Here is a 15,894-nt window from a genome sequence, read left to right on the forward strand (position 1 = left end):
CCTGGCGAATCCATGCACACTGTCCTGTATAGTCGGAAGGCGACACATACGCCGGATGGACAACATCCATCGTTGCGGCCGAATCGCGCAGTACCTTGCAAGGCTTCCCGTTGACTACTAGGTCATGCAGGTAGGGTTCCAAAAGCTGCATAGTTTCATCGCAGTCACTGACATACGAGAAAGCAATTTTTTCTTTCCGGCAGTTGACGGCAATGTGACCCTGCTCTTTACACCTAAAGCATGTGAGCGGCTTCCTAGCCTCAAGCTTATTCTTTGTGTTCTGCGCGTTGGTCACTTCCCCACTTTTCTCACTGCCGTCCTTTCTAGGGAGTTTGGCTGAAGAAGCCTTCCTTTCTTCGTTTCCAACGCTAGCAAAGTGCCTTTCCTGACGGTTATTCACACTCAACTTGGGATTGCGGGGCCTATCCACTGCTGGGTTGCTGAATTGTCGGCGCGAAGCATACTCCTCAATGAGTTCGGAAGCTTCAGTTGCCGACTTAATTTCGCCTCGGTCCTGTAACCAATTTCCTTCTTTTTCTGGGAGGCAGTTATAAAACTGCTCCAAAATAATTCGCTCGAATACAGCGTTCCTATCACTGTAGGAATCAGTGCTCTTTAGCCACTCGCCCAAATTGACTCTTAAATTCTATAGGAATTCAGGGTAACTCTCGTCCCTGGGCTTAGTAGCGTTCCGAAAATGTTGTCTGAACGCCTCGGCGCTAAGCCTATACTTTCTCAGAAGGCAAGCTTTGACCTTCTCGTAGTTGTCCGCGTCCTCCTTGCTTAGCCGCGCGACAACCTCCGCTGCCTCGCAGGGCAGAACCGTCAATAATCTCTGAGACCAAGTGTCTCGCTGGAAGGACAGTTTTTCGCAGGTTCGCTCAAAGTTAGCCAGATACAGACCGATATCCCCTGATATCACATATGGCTGCATGTACTTTGACATCTTGAAATCTGTCTCCTTGTTGAGAAGAGGTACCGCTAGCTGGGGACAATTGCCCGACCTCTTGCTCAACTCTACTTCTAATTTCCGGAGCTCAATTTCTAGCTCCAGCCTCCTTGCTTCTCTTTCAATTTTCAATTTCACGCTGACGCCTCTTTTCCTCTTTTTCCCGCTCTTTCTGCTGTCTGAGCTGCTCCTTTTTTGTCCGATGAGGTTCCATGCTTCACTGAGCTCCTCATCATCGGCTACCAAATCAGTGATTGCCTTTAAAATCAAGGGTTTTCGTGCCAAACCACTTGTATCAATTCGCAATTCATCACAGAATAGCAACAGTTCCGGTTTCTGCAGCTTTTGTAGGTCCATGATCGCTCCGAGTGTCGGCTAATTCCAAAACAACTGTGCAAACTACCAAAAATAAAGGCGTTTCAACACTTTTGACCAGTTATAAAATCTAACCTTGTTCTAGAACCTGGTCCACATCAGAAGAAAAGCCAAGCACTCACCCACACATGCGATCGATGTTCCGAGCTGCTTTCTTGTTGGCCGATTGTTGCTCCTGCTTGTCGCTTGAGATGCCACCTCCGATCACCAGATGTTGTGGCTTGTAGATTCAGATCCCACCGCTGGTCACCAGTTGTTGTGGCTTATAGATTCAGATCCAAACGCTGGTCACCAGTTGTCGTGACGCTGGGGCTAAGTCGACCCGGCCTTCACTTGGTAGCGTGCAGAGACTTCGGGTTGATGAAGGATTGAATCTTCGAAGTTGGTAAAATATATACAAGCAAGTTTAATGGCACTTTGAGAAAACGTATTTACATGAAAAAGAAGGGTATATCAGCAAAATGGCAAGCGTTAAGAGTTCATAGCGAGAAGCGTCTGGATGAGCCGTTTACCCAGGGCTCAGAGCCCCATTTCGTGCTCTGCAACGTCCTTAAAACCCCCTATGTCCAGCCCCTCTCTGAAGATGCTGACCAACCAGTTCCAGGGCACGCCCCTCAGATATCGGCATCCAATCGAACACATCACTGCACTGATGGTCTGATGCACTGACTGGTCCGGCATTGTTTCGTTGGGCGTGGTCACTAGTTGGCGGGAAGAGCTTGGGAACGGTGAGGAGGTACATTTCTATTATTCAGCAAAGATCCGATATGCTGGTTCCGGTAAGTGGATTTCCTTCTCAGAAACCCAAGTGCACGTGCGCGCCACATACTGCTCCCAGCATTGTCCCTTTCCGACAATTGCAAATCTTTCCTGCATTCCCGGGAAATCCTCTAATGGCCGTATGCGTCATGCTCCTTTCTTGTCCTGCACGTCAGCGGACGTCGTCTCCTTTGGACAATAGGCATTCCTCACTTGACCATAGCGCTTCTCGACGGGAAGGGTGAACAATTGAACGAAAGCACTTCCGGCTATTTCCCACAGGGCGACATTTCTTTGTAGTTTTCTAGACGTTCCCTTGACAGGGCCAATTTGGCATTTGCAGGGTCTCAACAAAGCAAAACAGGCTCACACAAAAGGATTCAGGGAAACAGGCTCACTTAGCGCCCTTGCACCAACAGCACATATCCACAGCACATATCCATGCCCACAGGCGAACAATAGTGCGCGCAAGTGCGGACCATGCACGGTCGTAACAGGCTGTTCTTGTTTATAGACGTCGGGGCACGAATCCCTCCACGGAAAGCAGCGAGCGTACGCTATCACCTGAAGTTATACAAACAGGGGGCCGTATGACGGCCTACGATCATCAGAATCAGTGATCCAACAGTACATACCTTTTCTTAAAACCACCGGTTTGACGGTTCTTCTATCACATCTTTCCCCCGTCACGTAAACTCCTCAAGAGGAAGGATGCGGGAGCGAGTCAGCTCTAAACCAACACTTGCCAACACCTTGGCCTCTTCACGTCATCCTTCACAAAAACATATTAGCCCTGCACTAACGACCCCTGCCCGCAGAGAAGACCACCTTTTGAGCCATAAATATTTTAATCATCATCATCATCTGGAGTACCCTTGAAGTAAGGTGAATAAATTTCAGACGTATTCTTTAAAACGACGTTGGAATGTTATGTTTCATGCCGCAAAATGTCACGTGAAAGACGTAATTTGCTGATGCCAATGATGTGGCCAAGACTCAAGAATTAATTAGTTATTTCAACTATACAGCTTAAGAATTGAACTGAATTAGCTACTTCGCTGTTTCAGTTAAGTCCGCTTGATGTGACGAACGAGAACTAGCTGGCTCAGTAGACTTCAGACGCAGATCGCATACGTGCAGCCAGTACGGCCACCATTTATGACTCTTTTGTCAGTCTATTCTTTTGCTTGTCATTGGTCAGTGGCGCTTTTGATGCCAGAATTGATAAAAGCAATACTAGCTATCCGTCCAGAAGTATTAGCCCAGAAGCTAGAGAATATACCGGGAAAATAATATATCTGCACACTTGTCCTCGAAGTGGTCCATTTCAGAAAAAAAAACGCTTTATCTAACATATATTTCTTTAGACGAAGGAGGAGGAGAAGGGGGAGGAAAGGCAGAGAGGTTAACCCGAAAACGAAATCGGTTCGCTTCCCTGCACTGGAAGAAGGGGGTGAGTGTATATATGAGCGAATATTAAAATGTAGTTATAGGAGTATTAAGTCGGTATAGTATAGCCAGTAAATCAGTGAAGTCAGTATATAGTCAGTAGATCACAGCCTCTCGTGCAGGCCCGTGGTTCTCAAAGAAGCGGAGCATTGCCTGGAAGGCCTTCACCGCCGACGATCGCCGCGGCCAGTGGCCTAGAATCTTCCTTTCCGTCAGAAGTCGTCCATCTAGATGCTCCAGCGCAGGACAGAGAGACGTTCTTCCGGCACTGTATGTGGGGCACTCACAAAGAATGCGGGCTATAGTCTCGTCGCACCTGCAGTGTGCACATGCAGAGCTATTACTCATATCTCTCACAAATGAATAATAGTTGGTGTACGCTACACCAACCCACAGGCGGCACAGCAAAGTTGCTTCACATCGAGGTAGGCCGGGTAAAAGCCGGAGCTTCAGGTCAGGTTCCAGGGATTTTAAACAGGAGTTCGCCAACTAGCCAGAATTCCACAAGGCGATCGTGAGCTACAGCGCAAGTGCGCGAAGCCTGCCCGCTGCGTCTACTCTGGAAAGAAGATCGACACACAATCGCCGTCTTGGAGGGCGGTTGGCGTTGGGCAGTCCGGCGCTGGGCGCCCGCGCCGGACTGCCCAGTATGCCGCTGTGTCCTGGAAGGCATTGTTAGATGAATTCGTGTCCTTTATAAATGGCACAGTGATAGAGTTCTCGTATTTCCGCAAAGAGTTACTTATGAACTCCGGAAGAGCAGCTTTTAAGGCTTGCGGGGCTGCTTTGGGATCTGAAAATAGACCACTGAGAAGGGGGGGGGGCGGTGGTGACTGATACGCCCAACTGCGACACGAAGAGTGGTTAGCTCTGCGGCTGTCGAAGAAGTCTGGTAAGTTGTCCTAACTTTGACTTCTGTAGTCCTTGCGGGAATGACCATGGAGCATGAAGAACTCACGGCGTTCACTGAGTCGTCGGTGTAGACGTGCAGACGGCTCGCATGGCGCTCATGGAGGTATTCAAGGGTGACTTGTTTTAGTTCTGCTGGCGATAGCTCGAGCTTATTCCTAATGCCGGCTATTGAAAGAAGCACATGGGTTTGCTGAAGGCTGCATAGTGGAGAAGGTGTAAACTGGGACGGCAGAATATGTAAGCGCATAACTTGACTTTGTTATTGCTAAAGAAATCTCTAGAGATAAACGGTGGCTGCGCATCCCTCACGAGGCGCTTTGTCATTCAAAAGGGGTGCGTAAAGATAAAATTTAGAGGCAAACGGACCAGGGTACGCTAGAAAGTATGGTTCGAAAGTATCACGTATTCTGTACACGCGTTCTCATCAGTGGCTCAGAAAAGTTGTTGTGACAGCAATATAGACTTCTACACGTTCCGAATAGGATTCAGCTCAAAATACAGTTTCGCACTTGTAGGGACATCCCACTGATATGCATCACATCTAGTTCGTGGCAAGTTTGCTGCGGCCAATGAAACCCAGTAAAACCATGCTAACTCCTCATAAAAATACACGCAATCATACTGCCTCGATACAGCTTTATGTTATTTCAAACTGCGCTTTCTTTTCTCAAACATGTTGATGCATATAGGCTATATTTTATATCCTGCACACATGATTCGTTGCATAGGTTAGGTATATCTGCGCATGCAGTTCTCGCGTGATCGCTACCACGCATACTTTTACCGCCTAGCTGCTTTCGTTATGGGCAGAATACGATAAGCAGCACGTTTTAATCTCCTTCCGCCCTCATCTTTCGTTACAAAAGAATCATAAAGAATTTAGCCTCGCACTTTTGTTTTCCCTGTGCCGCCGCTTTTGTATTATCTTTTTCTGGTCAGGGAATAACAGTTTTCTATTTCAGACAAAACAATCTTCAAGGCGACATTGACCGATTTCATTACTCGTCACCGAACTCACCTCTTCTTCCATTCCGTGCTTTTCTTCGAAAGCAAAGCCTATAGATAAACCCAGCCAGCGATAACCACGCTGTCCAAACCAAGCTGACTCAGCCTCACCCTTGTTCGATTTTCTCACTCTCACTTCGTGTACCCGTATTCTACTCATCAATCTACCCTGGTTACAAAGCGGTATTATGACTAGTTGATCGTTTACACCGAAGTTGCGTCACTTGACGGTCGACCGTGGGATAGAAGGTTTGATCAAAGAGTATTGCGACAATTTGTCAATATTTCATGAGAAAATCTAAATGCTTTCAAAAGGGTATTAACCTATCATAAGGAATAATTAGACATCGAAACTAACAACAAAGGTACTCCTCCAAATGCTGGTCGCTACCTACGTCAGTCAGCGCTCACTCAGACATTATTTCTTCCCCTACAGTTTGCTGGCTGTAAAGCGTCTGATCAGGCCACGAAGTGCAGTGCCGATTTATAAAATAATCTTCGTGGTAAGAACAACACATGACTGGATCATGCACGGCGCTTCGGCCCTGGTGGACAACAGTGAGAGTAGCGTTGAATCATGCATCCATTTATCGCGCGAACAACTTTGAAAATTCGGGTCCTGAATATTTGTTACCACTTACAGGCTACACTGCTAGCGCTGTCAGAGTTTCTGTTATGCTCTGACATGACGCCAAAGGTGCGTCAAGGTGCGCCTTACCGGCAGCTCGCTGGCAAATTTTGGTTGTGGCTATTAAGTTTTACTCAAAGACCAAGGTAATGCACCGATTACGTCCCTTTTCCAATCCCGTAAACATTTTTCGATAACTTAGGGATTATATTCCAGTTCTATATGCTTCACGGGCTTCTTCAGTGGGTTGAAGTGCCCGTCGGTGTATTGATGTGTCTGTATTGTATCTTCGACTTTTTAACCCTACTGTGTTTAGCGCTGCTTAGAGCGTCACGAAGAGCTTCTTGTCATAAAACAGGAAAAAAAAAATCTTACCGCTGTTGCAAATGGGGTAGTTTGGAGAGGGTGCTAGCTACTCTGCTTGTGTGGCTCTTCCCATACCTGTACTTACCTTAGTACCCTGGTTCGTTTATTGCACACCAAACTGCATTTCCACGTGTTTAAGTCGCTTTAAGCACCTCCCCTTGCATCCTAACACACACATGCACATGTCGAATAAAATGTAACAGGATGAACAGAAGCCCCTCTCATGTTAAGCTTACAAACAACTTACCAAATATAGATACATCAGATTCCATGTTAGCGAACTCGTCACAGAATCAACAGCCCTTTGTCCTGGGCACTATGATGCTCGAATGTTTCGGAAAGGCAGTTTTAGTATAACTGTATAACTTTTGAAAAACAACCAGTCGATTTGTGCCTTGCATGTTCCTGGTGTTCCACAAAAACTATCTTGTTTAGCCGCAGTGTCTCCGCAATTGACCAAATCCATATGATCTCTACAATCCCTGCTTATGCCATAGTGCCGCCAGAAATATATAATGAGATCATAGAAATCAGTATTTCGGCCAGTCATGCCTTACATTGAGAATTATGAAGATCACGGCATTGTGATACACCGGTGGGACTACTGTTGCAGTGCCGAGAAATAAAGCAGTTGAAAGTGTTATTTTTCACTGAAGGGGCTGTTCCAAAACGGCAGAGCACCTGTGTCCAGCCATTATCTATACATAGACAACAATGAAGGCATTGAAATGACATTGTTGTGGGATAACAAGACTCACTTGAGACGTTAGCCTTGACTCCAAGCTTGTGTAACAAGTCGCCAAGAGAGTTGGGTAGTATTGAAGTATTGGACAATGTTTCAGTAATATTTCCTTTCATGTTCTTGAACAGTTCTTCAATGTCGTCAAAAAAAGATGCCTGCACGAGCATGCCTAAAAAGGAACAGCGCAGATGAAGTGTGCCCTCGATAATCAGCTTAAAGGTCTCAATGTGGATACAGAAATACATATTTACGACTTCTGCGCGCGATAACAGCCCTTTGAATATTTGACCTTAAGAGGTTTCGCGCATAGTACTTTTGCTCTGTATAATGGTCGCCCCAGTCTTCCTGTTTAGAGTCAGTAAATTAGAAGACAGCTCTGCATGTAAGCCTGACGATATACTCTGCTTTTTGAGTATGCCAGTCAATGGATAGCGATGAGGTGAAAAACAACATCACTGCGCGAAAGCTCACCCTCATGGAGCACGTGCCACTGAACCGCACCAGCTATGAACAAATTTGATGCATTATACGGTCTTTGTTTCATCATATTCTTAAAGAAGTTACGAACACTAGCAGCACCCTGCTCCGCTGTCGATGTCGCTCTTTGGCGCTATATCAAGGGAGTACTACGATATATTATTACATTAAGCTGGTGTTCACCATGGCAGCAGTCGCGGCGTATAGGCTGTGCCAATTGATTTGAACAGTTACTCTTTGCAGGGGTTCTTCAGTGTGCAAAGCAACAACGAAGCTTACATTTAGCCACCATCATCAGGAGCACTTGCTTCGTTGAAGTGTTATTGGTTACAACAATGAACACGCTGCATACACTGCACAAAGGACCCATAGACTTTAGCCGTTCATTGTCCGCAGCGGCGTGCAGTCTGCACCAAGTAATTAAACCTGAAGCTCTTGGTAGGTTTGTAGTTTTATTTGAACCACAGATCGTAATAGAAACGTTAGGACGCGCACACTCACTGCTCCTGCCTGGTGTACCTGTCATGTCTGGTCCAGAGTGCCCCGTGCGCAAAAGATATGGCGGAAACCTTGACTCAGTCTCTGCCTGTCATACAATCCGAGTGGCTGTAGTGTTGGGTTATGAAGCGATGTTAATGACTGAGGACTGCGGCAAAATGAGTCATTTACGAAGGGCTCCAAATGTCGGTCTTGCCGAGAAGATAAGCCAGGTAGCACCCTGTCCACAGTAGTTACGGTACCGGTAGCAGTGACAGTGCACTGTAGCTAGCCGTCGTGATTCAGAAGCTTATGCTGTTTTGATACAAACCGCTTGGAGCGCTTCGCTTGGACGTGTTTTTAAGGCTAACGACATTCTGAAACTCCTGGATTATCAAGCCATTGGCAAAGTGCAACAGGAACTTTCTGACAGAATTGAAAAAAGAAGCAATCCCTGGGTGGTTCTCTTATATAAGGGATCGAGAAGGAATTACAATGGCGCAGCAGACGCCTGAATCTGGACTTTCATGGCATGCCGGCAACCCCTGGGAAAGACCTGCTGATGGAACTCAATAAACGTTCTGGTGTTCCCAACAATGTGCCTCTATTTGAAGGCAGCTGCCATGCATCGCCTTCGAAAGCATTATACACACACGTATGTATGTATGTATGTATGTATGTATGTATGTATGTATGTATGTATGTATGTATGTATGTATGTATGTATGTATGTATGTATGTATGTATGTATGTATGTATGTATGTATGTATGTATGTATGTATGTATGTATGTATGTATGTATGTATGTATGTATGTATGTATGTATGTATGTATGTATGTATGTATGTATGTATGTATGTATGTATGTATGTATGTATGTATGTATGTATGTATGTATGTATGTATGTACGTACGTACGTACGTACGTACGTACGTACGTACGTACGTATGTATGTATGTATGTATGTATGTATGTATGTATGTATGTATGTATGTATGTATGTATGTATGTATGTATGTATGTATGTATGTATGTATGTATGTATGTATGTATGTATGCCAACTATTAACTATTTAGCGTCGCCTATTCTAATTTGAGGTGTTCTTCGTGCACCGAAGTTAATTTGTAAAGACTGTTCTGCTGTCAATTAAAAGGTCAATTGAAAAGTTTTAGATCGCCTCAAAACGGCTTGTTACGTGGTTTCCAGAACGTCACGATTTACATAATTTATTTACTTCCTTTCAAATAAAGCGGTCATGTGACCAGATACTATTTTAAATCATTCGCAACGTGCGTATGCAAAGCATAAGCGGAGAGGGTATTGCAGAGAAAAGCATATTTTGTTATCTGGGATCCGTCGCGGAATTTTGAAGTGGCATCGCCGTCTCGAGGCAGCTATTTTTATTATCCTAGGTATCGTTTTTTGTTAGCAAAAAAAAAAAAGAAAAACAAATTACTTTATTTCAGAGATAGCTTGATATAAACAACATAGCTATCCGTTTTTTGAGAAGGTCTACATCTTTTACATCACACTTTTTTCTCAAGCCAATAAATAAAAGTAAGCTGATTAGTCTTCACTAATTATATAGCTTTTATGGAGAAGAAATACCGTAGACTAGTTCAGGCGACTCTGAACAGCTTTTAGCTGCGTTCCCTGGGATAGAGCTAACAATATTCTCTATAACCTTAATGACTAAACTTCACGAAATTTTATATGTAAGGATATTTCAAAAAAAGAGAGAAAGAAAGCGAGCGAGAGACCGCGCCCGCGGCTAACTGCTGAAAATTCCTGCAGCTTCATTGATTAATTGTCAAACATTCTTGCCGTTTTTTTCCCTCGCCGGCGCTCGCTCACAGGAGAAATAGTCACGGTTGCTGCTCGTTTCCGCTGAGTTTAGGAAAGTGGGAGCTCAGGCTTCTGTTTAAAAGTAGTAATCGTCGTTTGCAGTTGACAACCCCTCACGTGTTTCACCAGAATTGATTGCACGAACTGCTTCCCGGGGAAATATATGCAGATCATCTCTTGTACCTAGCACTTGTATACACAGCTACCTGGCGATGGTTCTGATTCTACAATATCCTCTACACCCATTAGCCTACTTTCCTCAGTTCCGGACACTTGCGGTTGCCTACCTGTCGCATCGGAGTGAGATGCAGGTTCCTGCTAGACGCGACACTGTTAACTCATTGAGACACGTGTCGGTGGTGGGTCAATTTGTAGAGCTCCTTATTATTGCTCTCAAAACCTTGGGTCGTACTTTTAATCTCTTCAACTTGTGTTATTTCATTGTAGCATGCTTTGTGGTGCGCTTCTTGTGTAATAGTGTAATAATTATCGGATTATCGCAATCTTCCCCGCTTGCAGGAGCATGGAGAGGCATAATTAGGGATTTGACCGGCGAACGTGTTGGAAATGCGTTGTTCGCACATACATGGCTGAAACAAAGCATTTGCAATTGATACCAAGTGTAGAAAATCTTACGCTTCCTGGATATCAGATTTGACAGTCGCCACTCACCGCATAGGATTAGCGTACAAACTGACGTTCCACGTGTCAGCATGATTGCTGTGTATCACAGGTAAGAAAAAGGCAATGTTGCGGAAGGACCTGGTAATCCAATAGAGAATATTAGAATAAACGGAGGTGAAAATACGCCCGGTTTGCAGCTTTGTGTTGAGCTGAAAGTGGTAAAATGTACCCGAAGAAAAACAACAACAAAATAAGATCTTTCTACGTAATATCAGCCAAGAAGAAATTCTATGAAGTGCAATAACACTGTTGCTATCCGGAGTACCTTTAAGCCGTTCACCTAATTTATCCACAAAAACAATAATAATTCATAAAGACAGCCTATAATGCCAAATAATTATTACAGAACATCAAGAGGAAACATCAAGTACAGTAATTCTGCGCACGTATAAATATTTGAAACACTTGTAGATGCTCGGATGGAAGAGGATAAACACGGTGACAAAAGAATCCAGAGAAAGGCTGACGCTTGAGATGATATTTCAGGTTATCTTTAAAGGTGCACTAAAGATAATTAGGGGGTCGTATTTTAATTTCGGAAACTCAGTCCACTTGCGCCGAGCGCTCTTATAAACTTCGAATTATTGTCACGTGTAGCGGATTTCTTCATTAAAATCGGATCAAACGTCCCGGCTCCTGCCTTCTTTTCTTTCTTTTTTTTTTAACTCACCGCAGAGATAACAACGGGTCACCCAACGTGCAGAGTTTGTTTCAGGCAATCGTGTGGCAGCTTGCCGTTCTGCGTCGGCGCAGTAATAAGCGGAGTGATCTTGTGAACATAGTCCGCTGGCATCGGGCTTGCTGTTTCGGTGACATGCTCTATGAATCACAAATATGTAGCGGTTCTATCAAAATACGATTTGCATCTTATTCATAAGCATCAATAAAGATTACTTTGGGTGTCTTCACGTATTAGAGGATTTTCGTTGTCCACCGCCGAGTGATGTGTTTGAGTCTCGCGAAAGCCGAGTGTGGGCGTATTTTTATTGCCGTGGGCTTCATTTACGATTATGTTTTCAGGGACTAAAACTATTTATTCACGAAACCCCCGAAACAATGTGAAAGCGAGAACGAAATTTAGAAAAGGACGTCATTTAGTGAACATTTAATCTGTTTTTATTGTGGCTTAAAAAAGAAGGAAAAAAGAATGCCAATTTGAAAGGTGATGGAATGATAAAAAGTGCGGCAGCGCGGCCGGAATAAGAAGTACGCTTATAGTTGCAATAAAGTTTTGCGACTGCAATCGAAATAACTATACGGTACTGAAAAAGTTGCAGGTTTCATTTTGAGATGAAGGGTGGCACACAAAAGTGTCCGTTTTTTTCTGTCTTTTGCACCGCGGCACAGCTTTGTTCGCTGTAGTAAAGGAAGCAATAATTATCAATTTTGTACCTGGTGTATTAGTTGTGCACTGCTTGGACATTCTGAGGGGCAAGGGGGGGGGGGGGGCAAGGCTCTTTACCAGATATTTTTATTTCTGTAAAATAACCTCAACAGCTGGCAGTCATGAACAATGGGCATCTACGTTCTTTTCTTCATGAAAAATACGTCCAGCCTATTTTTATGAGAGCGAGCAGCTTGTTGTGGGCGGTGATAAAACGTAAGCATTTGGGCGTGAGCTCTTTTATCTCGAAGATCTGAACCTAACAGCTAAGCAGGAATTCCGCAGGGAGATACTGCCTTACTCATATGAAAAAAAAAAAAATTCAGAGAGCCCTGTGGAATCTACACAGCAGAAATGCGAAAGCCGGAGCATTTCTGGAGCACACGGTGCATCACATGTGCTCTCATTATCTCTATCAACTAAATGCACCGTCATTATCATTGCTACTGCCATTATTGTCGTTATCACTAATTTCAGCGTCAATGTCATCGCTACTATCATCCTCACTGTAGACAAGGAGAGAATTATGATGTGCGTTGTACGATACCGGGTGTGGCGCAGTTGGTTAAAGCGCGCGGCTGAGGATCGTAGAGATAGCGGTTCGATTCGCGGTGTTGAGAGGAATTTTATTTCCTTATGACGTCATCAAGATGATTTACAAGTGATATCAGCGCACAGATCTAGCGCGCATCTCGCAGAGAGCTCTCGCGCACGGGATTCCGTTCCATGAGGCTAGAAAGATTTTCGCCTTAAAATAAAAGTACGTGTTGCACGAAGATAACTGGGTGCCATTGCTGGCTGTGGTGCCATTCCATCAAAGCTGCTTATGGTTTGGGGCAAAGAGAAAAGGAGTATTGCTTCTGCCTCGCATTCGGGAGGTACGGGGTTCGATCCCCAGTGCCGCCGGGTACCCACCGGTTTTCAATGGGTACAAGATTTCCCCCGGCCTGGTGCTCGGCTCTTCTGGGGTGAAATGCTTGGGAAAAGGGGCCATGAACCAAAAATGTTGGTTCAAGAAAAATGGCCACATAATGGGCTTTTGCCGCACAAGGCGGACTTATTGTTGTCCGATGGCGGAACTGATCACTGCCACATCGGAGCAACTATTTGGGACCTATGACCCCTTTCCCAAACATTTCACCCCAAAGAGCCGAGCACCAGGCCGGGGGAAAGCTTGTATTCATTGAAAAACCAGTGGGTACCCGGCGGCACCAGGGATCGAACCTAGTACCTCCCGAACACGAGGCGGATGCTCTACCACAAGGCCACGCTTCGGTGTTCATTGAAGTATTGCTTGAAACGAGCGCGCTGTTACAATTTCGCCCTGTCTTACACGTTAAAACTGTGACTGACATATATTAGGACGGAATTATTTATGGCCAGCGAAATACTAAAATCTTTCGACCAAAAAACAAGCTTTGATTAGTTTTAAAGAGAGTTTAAAGACTTGCCGGCCTTTACTTGAGGGGGAATGTGGTTTTTCTGAACGAAACGTTTGTTGACCTACAGGAATGGGTCTAATGTTTAACGAAATCATCCAAGGTGACGCAGATTTATTTTGAGAGAATAATTATTCATTAGCATAAATCCAAGCGCAGCCACGCCGGAGAGCTATACAGGTTTCCCAGAAACTTCGTAGTTGAAGGACAATTCTTTCTATAGAACAGGATTGAAGGCTAGCACCACTGCCTGTCCATAACAGTCGCTTCAGGAACTGAGCTAACAAGAACTGCCGGCAAGGATATCAGGTGTTACGGAGGGAGAAGATTGATCAGCAACTCGAAGTGGGAATGGCGTTGGCCCAATGATTTGGAAAATCCCTCTTTGTAGCAAAGGAGTAATTACTACTTTGGCGCCACTAAACCGCAACCAAGAAGCTACAAAGGAAAGCTATACAGTTTTCATAGAAATTTCGCGCTTCAAAAAGTTGCCTTGGACCGGGGTTTGAACCCATCACGCCTGATGGCCGTCCTGGTTAGCTCAGTTGGTAGCGACTATCACGGGATGGCGGTGGCCTCGGGCTTCAACGATATCATCATCATCATCACCACTAGCCTGACTATACCCACTGCAGGGCGAAGGCCTCTCCCATATTTCTCCACTTAACCCGGTTCTGTGCTAGCTGCATCCACTTGATCCTGCGAACTTCTCAACCTCATCCGCCCACCTAACTTTCTGCCGCCCCCTGCTACGCTTTCCTTCCCTTGGAATCCAGTTTGTTACCCTAAGCGACCATCTGTTATCCTCTCTTCGCCCTACATGTCCTGCCCATGCCCATTTCTTTTTAATTTCCACTAGAATGACAGTAACTTGAGTTATTTCTCTGACCCACTCTGCACGCTTCCTATCTCTTAATGTTACCCCTACCATTTTTCGTTCCATAGCCCTCTGGGTTGCCCTCAACTTAAGTAGAACTCTCTTGGTTAGCCTCCACGTTTCAGCCCCATAGGTGAGTACAGGTAAGATGCAACTGTTGTATACTTTCCTCTTGAGCGATACCGGTAAGCTGCGAGACAAATCGATGCGAGATATATCAAGACAAATTTTTTTTCAACCAATATGTTCCCGAACAGCTGTATAGCTTTTCGCTGTAGCCGTAAGTATGGCAGCGCTTGGGCGGATTGTAAGGAATAATTACACTCGTTTTACATATTTGCTACATCTTCGAGGATTCCCCTAAACATTAAACCATCACTATTCTCATTTCGATTCGATCTATCCGCTCTCACCATCTGATCTGCGGACCCTCCTGGTTAGTTCGGTTTGTAGAGTGACCACCCTGTTAAGGCGGTGGTCCCGGATTCAGAGCCGAGGCCAGGAATATCTTTTTTTCTTTTTTTACCCGCCAACCTTCTGTGACGTCTTTGCATTCTTTGGTAGTCGCATGGCTGGCATTGGGTGTATGCTAGTGCGTAATTACCCTCTTATTAGTGAGGGTACTTATTACTTATTACTGTAAAACGTCACTAGTAACTCAGCTCTTGCCTAGCTGCAGCACAAATTGGGCACGTGTTGGGCTAAACTTCAATCACTTGCCAATTCCGCGGGCAACTGAAGGGGTGGAAAACTTGAGTTCACTGTGCAAACAAGAGTAAAAATCTGCGGCTGCGCATATTCTTTTTATGCAGTACGTGACAGCAGTAATACGCCGTCCGTCCTATCCTTGCAGCAGGGCATAGAGTTGTCCACTAGAAATATCATCCCGCTTTCTCTCTAGCTGCTAAGACGACCATCACAGGAACCCTTTTCTGTGTTTACATGCGACGGCAGGGGTACGTTCTTCCATAATCTGTTTACAAAACCGGGGATTTCTACCAGGCTTGCGTAAATTAGGATTTATACCTCTATTTTCGTGAAGCATCCTACTGGTACCTGAATAAACCTTTTTGCATATTACTCTTCTCGGAAATTTTTTGTCACTTTCTTCCAGCGCTGTTGTATGTAATGCTGACCTTCAGGCTCTGCGATGCCATGCCGTTGCGTTTTTATATGTAAATTCGCTATCACAAAGAAAATGTTGCACAAAAAAATCTTACATGGTCACGGACTGCCAGCACTTCATTTGCAATAATTTCCCAAAGCACAAAGCGCACATGTATGCAATTAAGAGGCTGCGAGGAATGAGCTGCGCTTGTCCTATATAAGGACACTTATGGCGGATATTTACAGAGTCTACTTTAAAATTTTCCTAATTATGGGGTGGGCAAAATAGAACGAAAGCTCTTTAAGGAACATAAAATCAGCCGCGGCGGATGTCAGTCCTATATATATATATATATATATTGTACTGTGATAGTCAGCACTTCAGCCATCGAAATGCACCTGTGCGTTGTGCGACG

Source organism: Amblyomma maculatum, chromosome 7, assembly GCF_055883805.1.
Source record: "Amblyomma maculatum isolate TAMU_Amacu chromosome 7, ASM5588380v1, whole genome shotgun sequence".
NCBI classification, from domain to species: Eukaryota; Metazoa; Arthropoda; class Arachnida; order Ixodida; family Ixodidae; genus Amblyomma; species Amblyomma maculatum.